The sequence below is a fragment of the Talpa occidentalis genome, unplaced genomic scaffold (genome assembly GCF_014898055.3).
Source record: "Talpa occidentalis isolate TD23 unplaced genomic scaffold, MPIMG_talOcc4v2.1 talOcc4.8, whole genome shotgun sequence".
NCBI lineage: Eukaryota > Metazoa > Chordata > Mammalia > Eulipotyphla > Talpidae > Talpa > Talpa occidentalis.
This window is the reverse complement of record NW_023605194.1, coordinates 107,728,114-107,741,094: the sequence shown is the minus strand read 5'-3', so window position 1 is coordinate 107,741,094 and position 12,981 is coordinate 107,728,114. Positions and strand designations below refer to the sequence as shown.

Below are 12,981 nucleotides of genomic sequence, written 5' to 3'. Positions count from 1 at the left end.
ATGAATTCTATTTTGTTCTTGATATTGATAAAACATTTAGAAATTAAATTCTCTTCTAAATAAATACATTAAAGCTAAATTTATCAAATACATAGAGAATTATAATGACAACACTGTTTATTAAAACCATGGAAACTTGCCAAAACTGAAATTAAAAACAAATTTACATCATGAAATACTATGATTAAAATAAGGAAGAATGAAGATATGCAATAAAGAAAATAACACAATACTTCAAAAGAAAAGAGAAATAGGAGGAATTAATAAAGATACATATGGAAATGAATAAGTATTAAAAATGGTAGGAATCTATCAATAAAGGAAATTGCTTCTATCACATCATTAAAAACTATTATTTAATAAAATGTAGAGTTATACTTGAGAGTTCCTGATTTAAAATGTAAAGTGAACACCTCAAAATTAATTTTAGAAATTATGTGGAACAACTCAAGAAATAGGTTTTCATATGTCAAAATAGCTAATACTGAAGGATGAATTTTGTTAGCTAATCTTGAGACAATCAAGATGGTCTGCCATCAACGACTGAAAAAACTCATAAATTGCCCTGGGAGCCCTTAGCAGTAACCAAGAGAGAAATACTCTTATAAACAATGGGAATGGAGGTATAATGGGTGACCTATAGACTACAAAATAGGTGAGGTATGCCACATGCATTAGGTCATAAGAGAAAACAAATAGCTATTTAAATATAAGTATACAGTAAATAATCACCCTTAAGGACTACGAAGGGGGAGGGGTTATTATCTTACTTTCTAACCAACAAGTTGTCCTACCACGGTTTTGTGAACTCTGGAAGAAGACACAGACCCCCGGGGGGGCAGAGACAAAGACCTAATGTGTGTCACATTCACCACCATTCCTCTACTATCCCCTCTCTTATGAGGGGTGCTGTCTACAAAGTGGATTTGTATCCTTGCTGAGGAACCCTAGCTAGAACCCAAATCTTTTATAATGGACTACACACAAATCTGCCTGACCTTTGTGCCAAAAGACAACACTATCTTCGTTATGCTAGACAGTGAACAGATTGTTTTTCGGCTCCAGAGGGAGACGCCATCTCTATTTTCCAAGGCTGCTACTCTATGACATCCTTGAAAAGATAGTCCATGATTAAGAATGCCTTTGCTTCTGCTTATAAAATGGGGGAAAAAAGAGACCCATGAAGAATTTTCTCTGAAAACACACATATATTTTAAATCGTGGATGATGACTTAGAATTGATTTACAGCTTTACTGTACAACTCTGTGTAGCAGGCTACCTCACTTCACTTATTTGCATCCACTAGTTTGTGCAAATGTTTTGCATTGGAATAACAATGAGATTTTCAGGAATTAACAGTGAGGGGCAAACTGACAGACCAAAAAATGGCATCATTTTGTCATCTCAAAGTCCAAGGAAGTGGCATTTGTGGTTCGGTTTTGACATTTGTTTTATTTCTCTTTCTTCCTCTACCTTTTCCTGTCGTAGTCTCATATTTATGTGTTTATAAGGTAACTTACAATTAATCCAAGGGAATCTGCCTGGGCCTTTACAGATCACTAATCTTACTCTCTAAAGAATAATTATTAGTAGGCATATTTGCAATGGTACTTAGGTGTTATGTCAGACTCTGTGAACTTAAAATAAAAGAAAGTCCATTGTCTATGCTAACAATTGATCCACCTACTGGTTACCAAATAGCTCATCCCTCCTTTAGCAGTTGTGATATTGAAAATAATGATAATGACATTAAAAATCGAAAATCTACCTTCGATACTAGAAACAAAATGAAGCAAACTTCAATGTTTTCTCTCTTTGGTCCCTCGACATCTAAAATGGGTCTGGCTTTCTTGGCACCCACTGTCCCCAGCTGTGGCGGCTACAGTCCGGTCATGTGATATTAGTACTAATCAGAATTGTGCACCACCAGCTGTTCCTGTTTCCATGCCTCGTCCTCAGGGTCCTGTGCTGATTCTGGTTGACCCAGTTGGTTGTAGTGTCAGTGTCTTGAGCATAAATTATGAAAAGCAGGCCTGGTCCATCCATCATCTAGATTCTGCAGCCACCTGCCCAAGGTTGCTACTTGTGGACTGCTGTACAAAAGAGCTTAGCATATCCAAGAAAACAATGGCATGCTCTTTCACTAATCTTATTCAGTCTATTACGGAGGCTTCCATGTGCCTTAGTCCTTTAAATTCAGCTTTCTTTTCTGTCTAGTGAGGGAGTTCCGTCATCCCAAATCTTTTGAGAAACATAAAATGCAACGAGAGAAAAGAGTCAGAAGAAGTCTTGAGTCTGAGTCCCACTTGAGGATGTGAGCACATTTATGCAATCTGGACCTGCATATTCATCTAATAAATTCAGTTTGGAAATTTGGCTCCCATCACCACTTCCTAAAAGAGATGGAGTGCCAGGAGGGTAGCAGCTGAGAGGGGAGGGACAGAAGGCTGAAGAGTGGGCGAGACTAATTGGTCTTGTCACATAACACAGATTAGGTTATGTCTGCCTAAAACTCAGTGAGAGAAGGGATATTTAATCATTGTTTATACTAAAAAGCTATAAAGCAGAGCATCCTCATAAAACCAGATGCAGGGGTAAAAGCACAAGCTTCTTGACAAGAAAACCGGAAAAAATAAGTGTAAGACAACTTTAAAAAGAACTTCTACTTGTCAACCAATAGGAGTATTGAGAACAAGAGCAGCAAAGTATCATCTGGTAAAAATTATAATAGTAATTTTTGATAATTTGCTAAGGCCATTGAAGAAATCTTTCTTGCTGAATTGATCAATAGATTTTTAATAAGAGAGAGAGAAAGTTTGCTGGGATCATGGTGAGTATTCAAACAATAAAGAAAGATTGAATTTTCAAGAATTAGGGAGGAAGCATTTTAATAAAAATTACTAATATGATTAACTGTTGAAAGATTCTTGTTTCTCGATAGAGTAAGGCATCCTAGAATCTCTAATATATAATTGCTATTATAATTCAAGTTGCTGCATTTTTTAAAATGTAAAACTGTATTTTAAAGGCAATAGTAGGGCCTCCCCGGTGGCGCAGCGGTTGAGCACTGGGTTGCGAAGCTGCCCGCAGCCTCTGCAGCGCCGGTTCGATCCCCGGTCGCCGGGCGAAGGTTCCACATGGCGCGCAGACCTCTCCTGCCGCCTGCTGCTCCCCTCAGCAGTGTATTTCGGTCCTTCTGCCTGCTCTGCTCCCCGCTCTGGCTCTGGTGAATTCTCTCACCCTCCCACACTTTTGACTGTACCCAGTGCTTGAATGAATGAATGAATGAATGAATAAACAAACAAACAAACAAACAAACAAATAAATAAAGAGATCTTAAAAAAATAAAAATAAAAAATAAAAGTAATAGTGTGCAAATGACAATCATGAACCCAGACTGGATGATCCCTCATTTACTCTTCATTTTAAGGGGTAACTGCATATTAGCTAAGTAAATAAAAGAAGAAAACTAATGAATTCATTCTCTTTCCTTTCTTCTTAACTTGCTTTTCTCCTGCCCAATTCCTTCCCTTCCTGAATTATTTGGACCCTTTCTAGTGAACTCCACTTATTTTAATAAGAAAACATGAGGAAGAAATTGAAAACATTGATTTGTGACTAAAGGTTCCTTTAGATTACTGTGGGTTTTATAACACAGCCTTTTCCCCAGACTCTAGTGTTAGAATGAAGTAGATATTTCCCACAGGTCATTCTCTCTTTTGCCTCTGGCCACTGACCATAGTTCAGTCAACCGCTCTGGGTTTGTCTTACACACCACATGGAACATCCCAAACACTCCTCATTATTAAACCCAGCTGTGAGCTAACTAATGATACCAAAATAGATTTTTCTTTCCTTTTCATATTGGGAAACATACACCAGAGCCACAGCTTCCTGCAAATTGTTGAGCCTATTCTGCCATTTTAGTAAATTATCAGTGGCTTTTATAAGGCTTTTTTAAATTTAGTTGGCAGACCTACTTGGTCATATTGCACATGTCAAAGAACATAAAGTTGTTTTTTTTAATTTTTAAAAAGATTTCTACAGGTTTTCTCTGCTCAATAAATCTTTCTAATCCTTTCATTTTCCACTCTTCAGTTATTGGATATTCACTTTCTGTAAAATAGTAATTAGTAATAGTCCTAGAAAGAAAAATAATGGGTTATATATTGCACCTTCCACACTCAAGTTCTCCATAGATGTCTTTAACAAGCTGAATACTAAGGTAACACAATGACTATAAGGTAAAATTGTGTCAACCATTGAGTGTTCAGAAATGGCTCACCTATGAGTTCAAGCTAGAACATTTCTTTTGGAAAGAATACAGACCAGGAAGGTCTAGTAAGGAAGATAAATACTTTCACTTTTAGAAGTATCAGAAGCTCTAGCATCTAGCCTTGCATTCACAGGAGTAGAGATGTTGATATGGTAGGTGGGGGGAGGGGGACATGCAAAGAAAGGAGGGACCTCCAGGGTGACATGGAAGGGTATTTGGGTAAGTATAAAATTATGATAAGGTGAGATAGTAGAGGGATAAGATCATTTAGAATTAAAAATGTGCTTCTGGTCTTCTACTTTGTTCCAAGAAAATACTGGGCATGTGACATTAAAAAGTAAATCTCTTGGGCCTCCCTGGTGATGCAGGCAGTTGAGTGCCCGAACTGTGAGTCTGTCCGCAGCCTCTGCAGCGTGGGTTCAATCCTGGCAGGCCAGCGAGAATCCCACATGGTGGGGCAGACTTCTCCTGTCTTGCCCGCTGCTCCCCTTAGCAGCGTATTTTGTCAGTCTGTCTGTTCTGGTACCTGCTGTCTCTGATGAATCCTTTCACCCTCCCACGCATATGGCCTGTACCATGGTTCTTTTATAAAAATAAATAAATCTTAAAAAAAAAAGAGTAAACCTCTTAAGGCCTCCCTGGTGGTACAAGGGGTTAATTCTAAGCAGGATGAAGCTATCCCGCAGCACTGCAGCATAAGTTCTATCCTCAGAAAAAGAGCTAACCCACATGGCACAGCATACCATTCCTGACTTGCCTGCTGCTCCCCACAGCAGTGTATTTCAGTAGATCTGCCTGTTCTGCTCTTACTCTGTCTCTGGTGAATCCTCTCACCAGCTCCCCCCCATGTCTGGCCTATATGCCTGACCTACACCCCAGCTCTTGTATGCATAAATAAATAAAATAAATCTTTTTAGAAAAGTAAACCTCTAGAATATTTTCTTTTTGGCCAAATGTTATATTTAGTGTTGGCACAAACTGTTGCCATATTGTAGTACTATTAGACTTTTCTCAGAGATGTGAGTTCAGGAGCAGTAAGTCTCCCTTTCCCTGTGTCCATGTCGGGGAGGAATTTAATCCACTGCTCTGAGTATCCCAGGTGACCACCACATGAGCAAAATGTCAGCTGTCACCTGTATATTCCCTCAGTCTATATAAGCCACCTGCATTCATCTCGGCCATTAATCATGTGGAATCCTTTGCTTTTAATCCTTTCCACTTTGTGTCCCAAAATTCTCTTTAGATTCCATTAAAACAAATAAAATATGGGCTGTGTCTTTTGACATTTTTAAATAACAATGATTGCTGCTAATATTGTTGACCATTGGCAATCTTGACAGTGAGATATTAATCTATGATCTATCACCTCATTAAATGACAGTTAGACAATTTTATTATCTTAAATTTGCAGTGAAAATATACATTCAAGAGTTGAAAAACTAAGCAAAATAAGTCAAAGGAGAAAGACAAATGCTAGATAAATTCACTCATATTTAGATTATAAAGAAGCAAAGCAAAGGAACAGAAAAAACCACAACCAAACACACCCTTGGGTTCTGACTACAGAACTGCGGTTATCATTGTGGGGCACTGGGTGGGAGCAAAGGGTGGACACACCCCGTGGACTGTGATGGAGGCTTACTGGGCATTTTTCTCAGAGGAAAATTTCTAAGTGCTCTCAGATAAGCCCACGTGGCTATATTTTGTACTATTCAGCTCCTGATTTCATTTGTCTAAAGATAGACCACCTTAGTCTTGGTAAAACTTATAAGAGCAGTTAGGAATATTACTTAAAGTTAAAACCTAAATGGTTTTAACTAAAACTGAAATGGTGGAGGCTTTTTCTATTAGAAATAAAGACATTATGATCTCTTCTTAATTTTACATGATGCCCTATTCTGCATATGTTAAAAAAAAAGTTAGACGTGGCTTCTAAACTCATAATCCTACATAGTCTTGAAATTTTCATTAAGAGGAGAGTCATTACAAAATGATATTCATAGTAAGAATGAATGAATTTAAAGTATGAAGCTACAAATCTGATTAGCTCTCTTGGATCACCAGTAGTGAAAACCACAAAATAAGAGGCTGAATATTAGAAAAGGAATAACATAGTTACCTGTATGATAGTGCAGATGAGCTGTATTTCGTATCTCATGTCTCACAATCTAATAGTGTTAAGTTCTGTCTCTGAAAACACAAGGTTCAGATATAGCATGTAATGGTGCTCAGAATTCTTAAAAAAGGCACAAGATGAAAAAACTGAAAGCATTTTACACCAATTGCTTTGCTTTCTTTAACTTATTATTATCATAACTATTTATTCAGATAATGTTGGCTTACATCATTGTTTGTATTTGAGAGAATAAGATCCCCCATTTAGGTGTTATTACTCTAGTGTACCCACCACCACAACACCTGTAGTCTAGCACCATAGTCCATTGTTCCCCCCACTTTGTTCTTATTTTAATTTTATTTATTTATTTATACAAGAATCGGGGTACAAGCCAAGTGCACGGGAGGGTGAGAGGATTCACCAGAGATAGAGTGGGGAACGGAACAGGCAGACTGACGAAATACACTGCTGAGGAGAGCAGCGGGCGAGACAGGAGAGGTCTGCGCGCCATGTGGGACCCTCGCCAGCCAGCAGGAATCAAACTGGCACTGTGAAGGCTGAGGACAGCTTCAAAGCATGGCGCTCAACTGCCTGCACCACCAGGATAGCACCTCCCCAACTTTGTTCTTACCCCTCCTCTTTCCTCTCTGGAATCCTCAGTTCTATAGTCAGGCAAATTTTTGTTTCCTCTTAGAGCAACAGACCATAAAATCAAACTTTACAGTTATCAAAAAATTACTTAGAGTTCTGAAAAATGACTCCATCTAGAATCACATTCCTCACTAGTCACTACAAACAACTTGAAATGTATTTCGGGAGAGGGTCTCTCAGTCGTTTCCAACAATGTTAGTTTATTTAGATTTCACGTGACATGGAATTTTTAATTATACAGATTATAATTGGCATTTTTGTGATCCTTGCATCTTATTTCATCATACTCTCACTAAATCTAGAGCGCAACATTCCAACAAAATGGCTTCTTGCTTTTACTGGCACACAAAATATATATATATATATTTAACAACAATAAAAAATCATAGTAATTTTCTATTTGCATCACTTTGAAATGCTTCTGAAATCAATTTGCACTGATTTGTTCCTGATTTGTCCTATGGATAATTTCTACAGAGAAAATAAAATCATTTCATGGTTGAGAAAAATATCAAACAAGAGGAGACCTTGAGAAATCTAGAAAATAGTCACTAAAGTTTATGAGACTAGATAACAAACATAATAGTGGGACAGTCTTTCTCCCAACTACTCATCTCTGTTGGTATAGTTCAAAAATAAGCATAGATAAGAAGTAGGGAAATGAGTGCAGATGGATTTAACTAATGGGCAGGCCATATTTTGCCAAACCATGATCGTGTTATATTTTACTGACTACTTTCTTCATTTACTAAGGCATCTTTTAAAATTAAAACATATTTCCAAATTTTATTTTTGACTGTCGCCATGTATACAACAAGACCATCTAGCTTTAGAATCAGATTCAAGTGCACACTGGTATTAAGTACTGTTGACATTTTTTGTGTCACCATCGGTGCCATTCTTCTCCAGACATGTTCCATCGCCCCACACAGTACCCTTTTAAAATATGACTCCCACTTTCACTGTCCCCTCAGCCACTGGTAATCACTGTTTAACTCTCTGTCTTCTGAATCTGACTACTGTAGGTACTTCATAAAAGTGGAATCATACAGTATTTCTCTAATTGAGTCTAGCATATTTTACTTAGCCTACTACCTTCAACGTTCACTTATGTTGTGGCCTCTCAGAATTTCATTCCCTTTGTTAAAAGGCTATTGTTTAGACAAGTTCTAGGTTAACAACAAAAATGAATAGAAGGTACAAAGATTTTCCATTACCCACTCCCATAAATTTGTTACAATTGAGAAATCTATATTAACACATCATAATCACCCCAAAACCGTGAAGTCTACAGGAGGTTTCATTCTTGGCATTGTAAATTCTATGGGTCTGGAATAATACTTGGATAACATGTATCCATCATTTGCGTATCATCTAGTGTATTTTTATTGCCCTAAAAATCCTCTGTGCTTTGCCTATTCATCCCTCTCTCTCCCATTCCCTAGCAACCACTGATCTTTTTACTGTTTACAGTTTTGCTTTTTCCAGAATGTCATATAATTGGAATCATCCAGTCTGTAGTCTTTTAATATTGGCTTCTTTCATGTAGTAATATGCATTTATGACTCTTCTATGCCTTTTCATAACTTGATAGCTCACTTCGTTTTAGCATTAAGCAAGATCCCATTGTCTGGATCTAGCACCGTTTATTTGCTCATTCATCTATGAAAGACATCTTGGTCATTTCCAAATTTGCAATTATAAAAAAAACATGTCTGTGCAGGTTTTTGTGTGGCTATATGTTTTCAACGCTTTACTGGGTCACGTGATAACTATAGCTTTGTAATAAAGTCTCCAACTGTCTTACAAAGTGACTATGACTAATCTATGACCACTAAAAAATGAATAAACTTTGCACTTACTTCACATCCTCACCAGGATGGTTGTGTGTATTTTGAATTTTGACCATTCTATGAATAGCTCATTGTTGCTTTCATTTGCGTTTCTCTGATAACATATGATGTGAATCATCTTTCTATCTGCTTGTTTGCCATCTGTATATCTTCTTTGACGAGGTATCTATGAACATTTTTGGCCCATTTTTTAATTAGGATATTTCTTATTGTTGTTTTAAGATTTTTCTGTATATTGTGGATAAGTCTTTTATCATATGTAACTTTTGCAAATATTTTTCCCAGTCTCTGTTTTATCGTCTCATCTGCTTGATCATGTACTTTCAAAGCAATTTTATCTAAACATTCCAATGATGTATCAAGGTTGCTGTAAGAAATTCAGGGAAGAATGCACTTCTGTTTAAGTCTAAGGCAACTCCTCCTGAGTCATTGCAGAGATAACAGCGATAACAAGTAAAAGATCACAAACAGAAATAGAAATCACAGGAGTAAATTGAAACTTTACAGTCCAACCATCACATTTCCCTAATGTACATACACTCTAAAGACTTTCTTTGGTCATTTGAACACTTTCATTGTTTGCAAAAGAGATCACTGGGATTCTGGTGTCAGGTAAGATAGAGTTGGTACATTCTTCCACTGAATGCAGTTATAAAACATGGACAGTTTGGCTGAGTAGATATTTGAAAATGCTTAAAACTGAATAGTTGTAGGCAGACTGAGGAAGATTAGAATTCTCACTGCCACTGCATCATCAGAGGCCCACCAGTTTGGTCTCTGATATCTCTAGATATGATCTTAAGCTTCCTGAAAATCAGAAGTGGGCAGTCTTGCAGAATAGAGTGTGCCAAGAGAAGTCCTCAAGTTTTAGCTTGCAGTACGGGAAAGGGATCTTCTCGTGGTCAGAGAGAGTAGCTTAAATTCCCCTTTGTTATTGTTCCTTCCTCCTTTCTCTCCTGTGCCAGCCCTTAGCAATGGCAGCGGAAGTAACAGCAATGATGATGGGTAGAGGGCACACCATGAGGAAGTGGAAACTCCTTACAAGTCAGAGAAGATTGAGTCCCAGAAGAGTGGTATAAGCACCTGTTACTTTTCTTCTTTTTCTTACTTCATGTAGTTTCAGGAAATGACTGCAACTGCAGGAAGTACTGGATAGAACTGCTACAATGAAGTCTTGCATTTTTTACTGAACTGGAAAAAGGAGCCCCACAGAGGACACAGAGAGGAAAAAGTTGGCAAAATGACCAGAAAGAAGTAGTTTTTGAACTCCTGGGAACACTTCCAAGAGGCACATGAATAGCTTTAACACATAATCGCCTATCATCAACTTGGAGAACTGCATAGAGCACCACCCAGAACTCTGAATGGCTAGAGTAACACACGATTCATAGAGCAGATGCAAAAAAACACTGCAAAAATACTACAAAGGAAATAGTGAGGCCAAAACTCCAACAAGGCTTCTCAAAACTTGCAACCAAAAACTAACCAGGCTACTCACCTACCAAAATCAAAATATCAACATTTCCAAAAGGATTATGCATGATTGAGAGGTTCCCAGTACAAGATTCCAGATTCTAAGACATAATCAAAAATTACATGGCTGTGAAGGACCAGGAAAATGTCAATTTGTGTGAAAGGAGACAAGAAGATACCAACAAAGAGATAGCACAATGTAGGGGTTATCTAACAAAGACTTTAAAGCAGTTATTGTTAAAATAGTCCAAGAAGGAAAAAAACCAAAGTTTATTAAAATGAATGGAGTTAAGTCTCACCAAACAAATCCCAGTAAATAAAAACCACAGAATTTTAGAATAGAAAAATAAATAATCCAATTTTGAAACTCACCAGCTAGACTCAATAGTAGAATATAAATGTCAAAGCAAAGAGTCATAGGTAAATAAAAATTATACAATCAAAATGATAGGGAAGAAAATGAATAGAAACTAATGGCCATAGTCTCAGTCACTTGAGGTACAATATTGAAAGCATTAAATTTGGATCATTGGAGACAAAATCTGGAACTATACAGCAAGCAAAAATATCCTCTAGAAATCAAAGTGAAATGAAGACATGAACAGATGAAGAAAACCTCAAAGAATTTATCGCCAACAGACCAGCACTAAAGGAATTGATAAATAAAGTTCATCAGATGGAAAAAGAATCAATAATCTGAGAGAAACTTAAATTGTAAGGAATAAAGGACTAACAACAGAATAAAAAATAACTGGGTAAATACAGCAAAATGTTTTCTTGAGTTCTTTAAAATATGTTTCATAGTAGGACCAGAAATTACAATGCTGTCTGATGTCATTTTCCAGGCTAAAGATGCAAATGTAAGACTATGTCAGAAAGGGGAAGAGATAAAAGATCCTAAGTAGTGGTAAGTCTCTACTTTCCTCTTGAACTGGTAAATGGGAAAGAATTTATTGCTAACAGAGCAGGTCAAAGTAAAAAAAAAAAAAAAACATAAAGTAAATACTAAATATTAGAAATATTGGTCATATAACCTAGTAGAAGACAGGAAAGGAGAAACTAATAAGAGAAGGAACAAACAAATAATAATAGAGGTAGACTCAAGTTAAAAATATTTCTAGAATTATGTTTTAAAAAATGTGGTTTCAAGGAGCTAACTAAAAGACGGTGATTTCCAGAAAATATTTAAAAGAAAAGGAACAAATTCATGAGCCAACTCTATGCTGGATCTACAAACATTTAATTCAAGTATAATTGTGGCGGTAGGTAAAAAGTAAAAGAGTATGCAAAGATATAACATGCAAACATTAATATAAAAATTATGGAATGACTATATTAATATCAGAAAAACGGACTAGGGAGCAAATAAAATTGCCAGGACAAAGGGAATATTATGTAGTGATAAAAAGGTATCTTTACCAAGAGTGCATAACTCCCTAAATATTTATTCACCAAACAACAGTGCTTCAAAGTACATGAAACTAAATTTGACAGAATTGGAAATGTGTGTCCTGTTTCTAAAGCTTTTCCTGCATCTTTTGGTTCTCAATGGACTGTAGCTCAAAATAGTCCATATGCCAAAAGAGCATAATTTGGAGACATGTTCTGATAACCTTGGGTATGTGAATTTATACTTATGTGAAAATGTAGTTATTTGTATACTTTTAATAGTGTATTTTATTGCATTTTAATTTGAGCAACAGAAACTTTTTACAAATAGAAAAAACAAACTTAAAATCTAAAAGGAATTTTGAATTTGAAATTTATCATTCTAGAGCAATCTCTAATAAGTCACTTTCTTCAAGTGAATTCATATATATTATTTTAATTCCCAGTCTGTCAAGTAAATATAATATCCCTGATCCCACTTTCTACACAACAGTGGTCCTCAGTGTTTTTTGTCTCAGCTTCTACTTACATTCTTAAAAATTGTTAAGAATATCAAAGAATTTTCATTTATATGGGTTATCTCCATCAGTCTTAACAGACTAGAAATTAAAGCTGAGAACAATATAAATATGTATCAGCTCATTTAAAATAGTAAATAATCCATCATGTAATTACAATTACAATAACAATTTTAATAAAAACATTTTCCAAACTAAAGAAAATAGTGAGAAGAGTAGAAGTCTTAAATAGATATTCAGATTCCTTTAATTTCCATCTAAACAGAAGACAGCTGGACTTTTTCACTTGCAGCCAGTGTCTGGGAGCCCTGGGATCTCAAACCATGTTTTGAGACCTACTTTTTCATAGAATAGAATAGGAGAAAGAAATAATAAATAAGAAACTGCCTTTATCAAAGTATTTCTTTAAGCAAACATTAATATTTTTTAAAGTAGTTTGTGCAACAGCTTCATAAGGCAGAAAGATACTTGTTTCTAAAACTATGAGAAAACATGAATATCTCTGCTTTAGCCAAAACTAGAATCTAGTTTCTTGATCACAAATCCCATATTCCTTCACTATGCCAATTTGCCCCCTAGATGTCTTGCCAGGGACATTGCCATTCCTGTTTATATTGCCCCCTCCGGATACTCTTGGAAGGCATACCCAATACTTCTGGAAGCATTTGATATCTTTACAATCTAAACTGCTATTCTGATTTAGC

At 36.3% G+C, this 12,981-nt stretch overlaps 1 protein-coding gene across 2 annotated transcripts in view; it reads right to left on the bottom strand.

Moving 5' to 3' along the window:
* Window positions 1–12,981, bottom strand: part of IQCM (IQ motif containing M) — a 437,801-nt gene that overhangs the window by 107,069 nt on the left and 317,751 nt on the right. For both annotated transcript variants that reach the window (XR_008549806.1, XR_008549805.1), the window contains exon 13: window positions 6,397–6,467. The gene's annotated coding sequence lies outside the window, so the exon portion shown is untranslated. The remainder of the gene's footprint in view (window positions 1–6,396; window positions 6,468–12,981) is intronic.